The following is a 7223-nucleotide window of genomic DNA, read 5'->3' as shown; positions in this document are numbered from 1 at the left end:
TTTCCTCCCAAATCCATATGCGTTGCCATGGAACACAATTTATTTTGACTGCACGTTTTTCCGTATTGGAAATTAGTTTTGTTTGCGCTCGTTCCAAGGGGACGAGAGTTCTAGAAGCTAGTGGGTTTTAGGATTCTATTGAAAGAAAAATGTGAAAAAAATAATATGATTGTTTATTATTATTTAGGAATAGGTGTTTTTTCTTGTTTTTAATTGTTGACAGACAGTAGACACCATGTTTATATTGGTGAAGCAGTGTAGTTGATTATAATGTGAAATGGAAGTTGTTAAATCCTGTTTCTAGTCTATTAGTTAATATGTGTAACCATTAATGTCCCAGGACCAAGATTGGTAAACACTGTTGAAGTGTATAATTGTAATACATACATGCAGACACGGCGTCATTCAAAGACAGGAATTTGATCACCTCAAAGACATTCATACCTAAACTGCACATTAATTTGCCAAGGTAGAGTACATGATCAGTGAATATATTAAATGTACAGGCTACAATGTGGGGATCTCATGCATGGTAATAACTACATGTATATTTGACTTGAATCCTTGGCAAAACATGATATTATATTCTACTCAATCCATAGGCTTCATTAATGTCATTCAGGCTGTTTTGAAGTTGAATCAACTGGCTATGATAGTTGAGGTTCATAGCTAGGTTCTGAACTAATATGTATACCAAACATTTGGGTCCATACACAGATCGGCTAGACAGCTCGCTACACATCCATGGGCATACAGGGATTTTTAATCATCCACTGCACAGTCATCCACTGCACAATAACATACGTTATTTCATCTATCTGCATGGCAAATACAAATTTGTACATTCAATTTGCAGTAAATTCTTCAGCCAGCTAGATTCTATACATCCACTTTTTCACAAAACGACCGCCTGGTTTGTGGGTTGTTTAAGGTGTCCCTAAAACAACCAGAATGACAATTTCATACTCATGTCACAACACCTATAAAACTAGCCCAGCTCGCATGGCGAAATCACGATTTACGTAAATGAACTATGATTTAAAACAAGCATAATCGTTTGTCTCTCCATTAACTAACATTCCTGTCAACTGTACATGTTTTTTGTATGATTCATTATGACGTCATAATCCCTTACATTTGCTTCCATCCTCGTATTTCTGTCCGCCATCTTTGATGAAGAAAGTCCAACAGTCACTTGTGCAGCAGCAGCCTCCCCCGGTCCGTGTGCCGAACCGATAGGACGTCTAAGATGCGATGGAACGGTTGACGAAAAAAAATAAATCACATAAAACAATATATTGACTGATATTGATTTATTTAGGGGGGGTAATTAATATTTTAGGACGAGCGTCGTCTCTGATTCCTACCCTTTAACTTTTTGTCTGAAAATTAAATAGCATTTGACTCAACTGCGTTACCCACTCCAGTCAGCAGATGGCGGTCTGAGACTTTAAGGCGATGCTGCTGGTGTGACGTATAATGTAGTGGACGGAACGCTTCTTTCATCAGCAGCAACAGTTAGTCAGACACCTCGGTAGCTTGCAAGACAAATTAGCCGAACCAATATAGCTCTTTAGACGCTTTAGTGTATATTAGCCACTGTGTTTTAAACCCATTTCTGTCGTCTAGTTAGTTATCCGATTTAATTTCATATTTACGGTGTTGTTATTATTAGTCAGCAAGCGGGCTGGTTAAGTTAGCATTAGCCTAGCTAACATCTCCGACCATGCGGTCACAAAGCTACTCTCCTTCTAATGAAGAGAAGGATATCACAGTAAATCAAGAAGTAGAGAGTGGGACCGTTACTGTGAAAGAAGAGGAGGACACGTTCAGAGTGAAAGAGGAGGAAGATATCACAGTAAAACAAGAAGTAGAGAGTGGGGCCTTTAATGTGAAAGAAGACACGTTCAGAGTGAAAGAGGAGGATGGTGTTACAGTGAAAGGAGAGCATGTAGTTTATGGCGTGAAAGAGAAGGGGGAGGAGATGACTGTTACATCGAAAAAGGAGGAAGAGGAGGAACCTGGATATCTGGGCCCGGTTTCCCAAACGCATCTTAAGGCATCCAATGGTTCAAACGAAGAATTTAACCATAAGATGGTTTTTAGAAACCATTCCCTGATTAACACTAGTAAGTACTGTCTTAACAACAGAGGCACAAACTCTGCAGTTGAACTGATGTTTGGTGTTAAGGCGGAAATCTGCAATCGCTACACCCATATTGTGACTTTTAAATTATTTATTTACAGCCATTGATTCTTGAAGAATATAACACATGCCTCATGAGCTGAGTTCAACTGTTGTACCCCATCAGAACACCAAATAAGCTTTTTTTACTATAATGTTTCGAAACAATGTAAATCAACACTGTATAGCAGTTAAGAACAAATTCTTATTTTCAATAACGGACTAGGAACAGTGGGTTAATTGCCTGTTCAGGGGCAGAACGACAGATTTGTACCATGTCAGCTCGGGGATGTGAACTTGCAACCGGTTACTAGTCCAACGCTCTAACCACGAGGCTACCCTGCTGCCTCAACATGGTTAAAACTATAATGTTGATATCATGGATGGTCAGTCCTTGCATCCATAGGTCTGTCTGTAGTTACATTTCTCCAAACCCATAATAATTTTATTATCAAAATAGTGGTGGAATGACAGATTTGTTATTGTTTGAACTGCAGATTGCTGGGTTGTGTGGAGTTTTGAAACAGCAACAAAATGGCTGCCCAGAGACTTGGTTAACAGCTGAGGGATGGGGGAAGGAGAAGTGTAACCACTCTCAAATTCATAGAGAACGATATTGTAGAAACCTTAACCCAACACCTAGCGACCTCGTCAAGAAGTTCAGACATCTTGGCGTATCAGTTATAAGGTGTTGACTTGACAGTCGCCCCTGAATTCACTACACTATGAATACAAGGACTGGCCATCCATGATGTCATAATGATAATTTAACCAGTTTTCTGGGCTATATAGTATATTCTAGAATTATCCATGATGTCATAATGATAATTTAACCAGTTTTCTGGGCTATATAGTATATTCTAGAATTAATCTATGATGTCATAATGATAGTTGCTGACTTTTGCAAATGCCTCTACCCCGTCTTCTGGCTGGGCAGAGTACTTTAGGATTTTAGTTCCTGCGGTGTAACAAGGGCCTAGCCGTGCGGCCCTACCAACCCTTCTATTTCTTCGTAATGGCCCTTCGCGTGAGTTGGGTTTGTTTCTTCGTTCATGTTGTCACTCCCTTATTTTCTGGTCTAGTATGAGGTCTTGGATAGATATACTCCTATTTAAATATTCTGAGTATTATGGATTCCTCCTATATTTCCTTACCTTCAAGTTTCTTTTACCTCTGTATATATCAATACCTAATAACTTCTTGTATTGGTTATAATGCTCGTCAGCTAGTAGTCACTTGGAAACTAGTATTGGTATATATTTTGACACACAATTAAATGTTTTAATTTTACCTTTATTTTACTAGGCAAGTCAGTTAAGAACAAATTCTTATTATGAATGACGGCCTAGGAACAGTGGGTTAACTGCCTGTTCAGGGGCAGAATGACAGATGTGTACCTTGTCAGCTCGGGGACTCGAACTTGTAACGTTTCGGTTACTAGTCCAACGCTCTAACCACTAGGCTACCCTAACTTTCTGTTCAGTGAGAGTGTTAAAGACGTTTGCTCTCCAGATCGTTAATCTGGCCAAGTTGTCAAAGTTTCAAAGCTTTTATTAAATCACTCTGTTTTCTGTCTTATACACATTATTACAATTAAATGGTTCTACAGTTTCCTAATACATCAATAATGCTCAATCAATCCTTAATGCTTTAAGCTATGCCAGATAATATTGCAAAACTTGGCTGTGTCCTTGTATTGCTAATCACATCTGTACCTGATGTCTCACTGTGTGACTGCCGCTTTACAAATATTGTTCTAGTCTAACAAAAAGCGTATAGTGCAATAGTAAATGTACCTATGATGATTCTCCATATGAAGTCTGTCTCATATGTCAGTGAGGATCATGCCTCTCTTATGATCTCTGTTCTCTTTATATACCTTTTTACAGGGGAAGTTCACAAGTTTCTGGAGCTGTGGCTAAACCACACTTTCACACTGACACTGCCCTGCTGCTTGCACCGGCCGCTTACTCGGGGACTGTAGATTGCTTACACTGAGTGCTTACACTGGGACGGTAGATTGCTTATTACGTCATCTTAGACCTGTGTCTAAATGGAAGCTTCTCATTCTAAATCTATGTCATGCTCTACTAACTCCCATTCTGCTGCTTCCGTGTTACTGTTGGCTGATTCTACTTAATGATACCAGCTGGTTGTTTCTACCACTTGAGGCGGCGTAGGTGGCATGTCAAGCGTCAGCTGGGAGAAGTCTATGATGGGTATCTCCTCTGCTTCCCCCTGTTGTCCAGTTTCTGCAGGTGTGGTCCATGGTTCCATGAGGTCCCATGAATGCCCTGTGTTGCTGTCCCCATTGCTTGATGGAGTGGACAGATTCTTTTCATCTCTTGTCACACCAGATATACGACATCCATAAATAGTGGTTTCCTCATTAGCATGGAGGAGTTTATGCAATCAAATTGCCCTCGTGCCGCAATTTTAGAAAACACAAAGGGGCCTGTATTGTAGACCAAAAGTCTTCTGCCACACTGTTTAGAGGTTCAACAACATGAATAACTTATTTCTAGTCTACAATCTTAGATGTTACTATTAATATGAAAACAAGACAAAATATGACTTCTTTTAAGACAATAATTGTAACATTCATTACAGACATCAATTGTTGTACAACATCATGGCTATGCTGTTGGCATCAACTTTTACACTGGATTATTGCTGTTGTGGGCCTTTAATCATCTGTCTGACTTTGTTGTTCACACAGGAGAGAGACGTGACAATCGTGGATCCTCTGGGGAGCCTCAACAACCTCATGATGCTGAGGAGACAGAGAAGAGTCTCTCCAGATCAGAACACCTCAATAAACACCCGCAGAGACCCACAGGGAAGAGAACTCACTGCTGCTCTGACTGTGGGAAGAGATTCACATCATCAGGCATTAAAATTGATCAGAGAACACACACAGGAGAGAAATCTTATAGCTGTGGTCAATGTGGGAAGAGTTTTTGTCGATCTGGAGAGCTGACAGTGCACCAGAGAACACACACAGGAGAGAAACCTTGTAGCTGTGATCAATGTGGGAAGAGTTTTACAACATCTGGCTCTCTGACTCACACCTGAGAACACACACAGGAGAGAAATCCTATAGCTGTGATCAATGTGGGAAGAGGTTTGGTCGATCTTGCCATCTGACTCTACACCAGAGAATACACACAGGAGAGAAACCCTATAGCTGTGATCAATGTGGGAAGAGTTTTGTTCAATCTGACCAGCTGACACGACACCAGAGAATACACACAGGAGAGAAACCCTATAGCTGTGATCAATGTGGGAAGAGGTTTGGTCGATCTTGCCATCTGACTCTACACCAGAGAATACACACAGGAGAGAAACCCTATAGCTGTGATCAATGTGGGAAGAGATTTACTACATCTAGCAGCCTGACTCTACACCAGAGAATACACACAGGAGAGAAACCATATAGCTGTGATCAATGTGGGAAGAGATTTGCTACATCTAGCAGCCTGACTCTACACCAGAGAACACACACAGGAGAGAAACCTTATAGCTGTGGTCAATGTGGGAGGAGTTTTAGTCAATCTGGAGAGCTGACAGTTCACCAGAGAACACACACAGGAGAGAAACCTTATAGCTGTGGTCAATGTGGGAGGACTTTTACTACATCTAGCGGTCTGACTTCACACCAGAGAACACACACAGGAGAGAAATCTTATATCTGTATTCAATGTGGGAAGAGATACTTTAATAAAAGATCTCTGATCAAACATCAGAAATTACATACATGAAGAAGTTGTTTCAAGATATCAATGAAATAATGTCAGAATGTAGAATTTTTTGAAAACATTGTAGTAGGTGTATTTTAATGATGTCACAATGTAGAATGTTTTAACATTGTAGTAGGAGTGTTTTAATGATGTTCTACCTTATTGTTTGTCCTGTTCAATTGATTGTAGCATGATATGGATATTAACCTCAGGGGGAAATCCAGGCTCTGAATTGAAAGAGTATTATTTTACGAAAAAAGAGCTGCGTTACACTTACTGCGTTGGTGACCCACTAATCAAAATACAGCACTTCAAAATGTAGCCAGCTGTTTTCTACAAGTTGAAAAAGCTGCTTGTTTGAAAAATGTGATAATTGTTGCAGATGTTTGTGTATATACACACACATGAAAGCAGTATAATAAATTGGTCTATAATCAATTTTATTAACAACCTGAAATCACTCCAGTATTTTTTGACAACATTCAAATGTTAATTGTCTTTATTCCACTACTGAAGAAGCATGTCTCAAATCACCTCATATTTCAAACATTCAGCCTGACAAAATATACATGTTTTATTATTCCATGCCTCACCATTAAGGGAATACATATTAACAAAGGGGTGAACATTTGGTTTTGATTTTCATAATTATTTATGCAACCAGCTGACCCTTTTGGGGTTTTTATTGGTAAAATTATATTGATGTTGTTGCCCTGCTTTTAGAATATCAGGATTAATTCTCAGATGTTCCAACCCAAATGTACTGGAGCACGACATTGGGGACTTGGCCCCGATCCAACAACATGCCCATCAAGTGAACCCTGAAAAGAGAGCGAGAAGTAAGGTGGAAAGTTACTACGGATATTGCAGGAGTTGGTTGCTGATTGTCTCAAGGGTGGGCAGTCAGCAAGTTTTGCATTTAGCCAGTGCTTGGCCATGGATTACAATTTATTTTGACTGCATGTTTTTCCGTATTGGAGATTAGAATTACAATTTATTTTGTTCCAAGGGGACGTGAGTTCTAGAATCTAGTGGGGGAGAAATATAGGATATATTTGTTGTCTTAACAGGGAAGTTGTTTACATTTACATTTAAGTCATTTAGCAGACGCTCTTATCCAGAGCGACTTACAAATTGGTGCATTCACCTTATGACATCCAGTGGAACAGCCACTTTACAATAGTGAATCTAAATCTTTTAAGGGGGGTGAGAAGGATTACTTTATCCTATCCTAGGTATTCCTTAAAGAGGTGGGGTTTCAGGTGTCTCTGGAAGGTGGTGATTGACTCCGCTGTCCT

The 7223-nt window shown here is 39.7% G+C and overlaps 1 pseudogene; it reads left to right on the top strand.

Moving 5' to 3' along the window:
• Nucleotides 1-1466: 1466 nt before the first annotated feature.
• LOC127927068 (zinc finger protein 664-like) lies at nucleotides 1467-6375 on the top strand (annotated as a pseudogene).
• The last annotated feature ends 848 nt before the right edge of the window (nucleotides 6376-7223 follow it).

The sequence above is a fragment of the Oncorhynchus keta genome, unplaced genomic scaffold, assembly GCF_023373465.1.
Source record: "Oncorhynchus keta strain PuntledgeMale-10-30-2019 unplaced genomic scaffold, Oket_V2 Un_contig_925_pilon_pilon, whole genome shotgun sequence".
NCBI classification, from domain to species: domain Eukaryota; kingdom Metazoa; phylum Chordata; class Actinopteri; order Salmoniformes; family Salmonidae; genus Oncorhynchus; species Oncorhynchus keta.
Note: the sequence above shows the minus strand (reverse complement) of the source record. Positions and strands in the feature narration are given on the sequence as shown.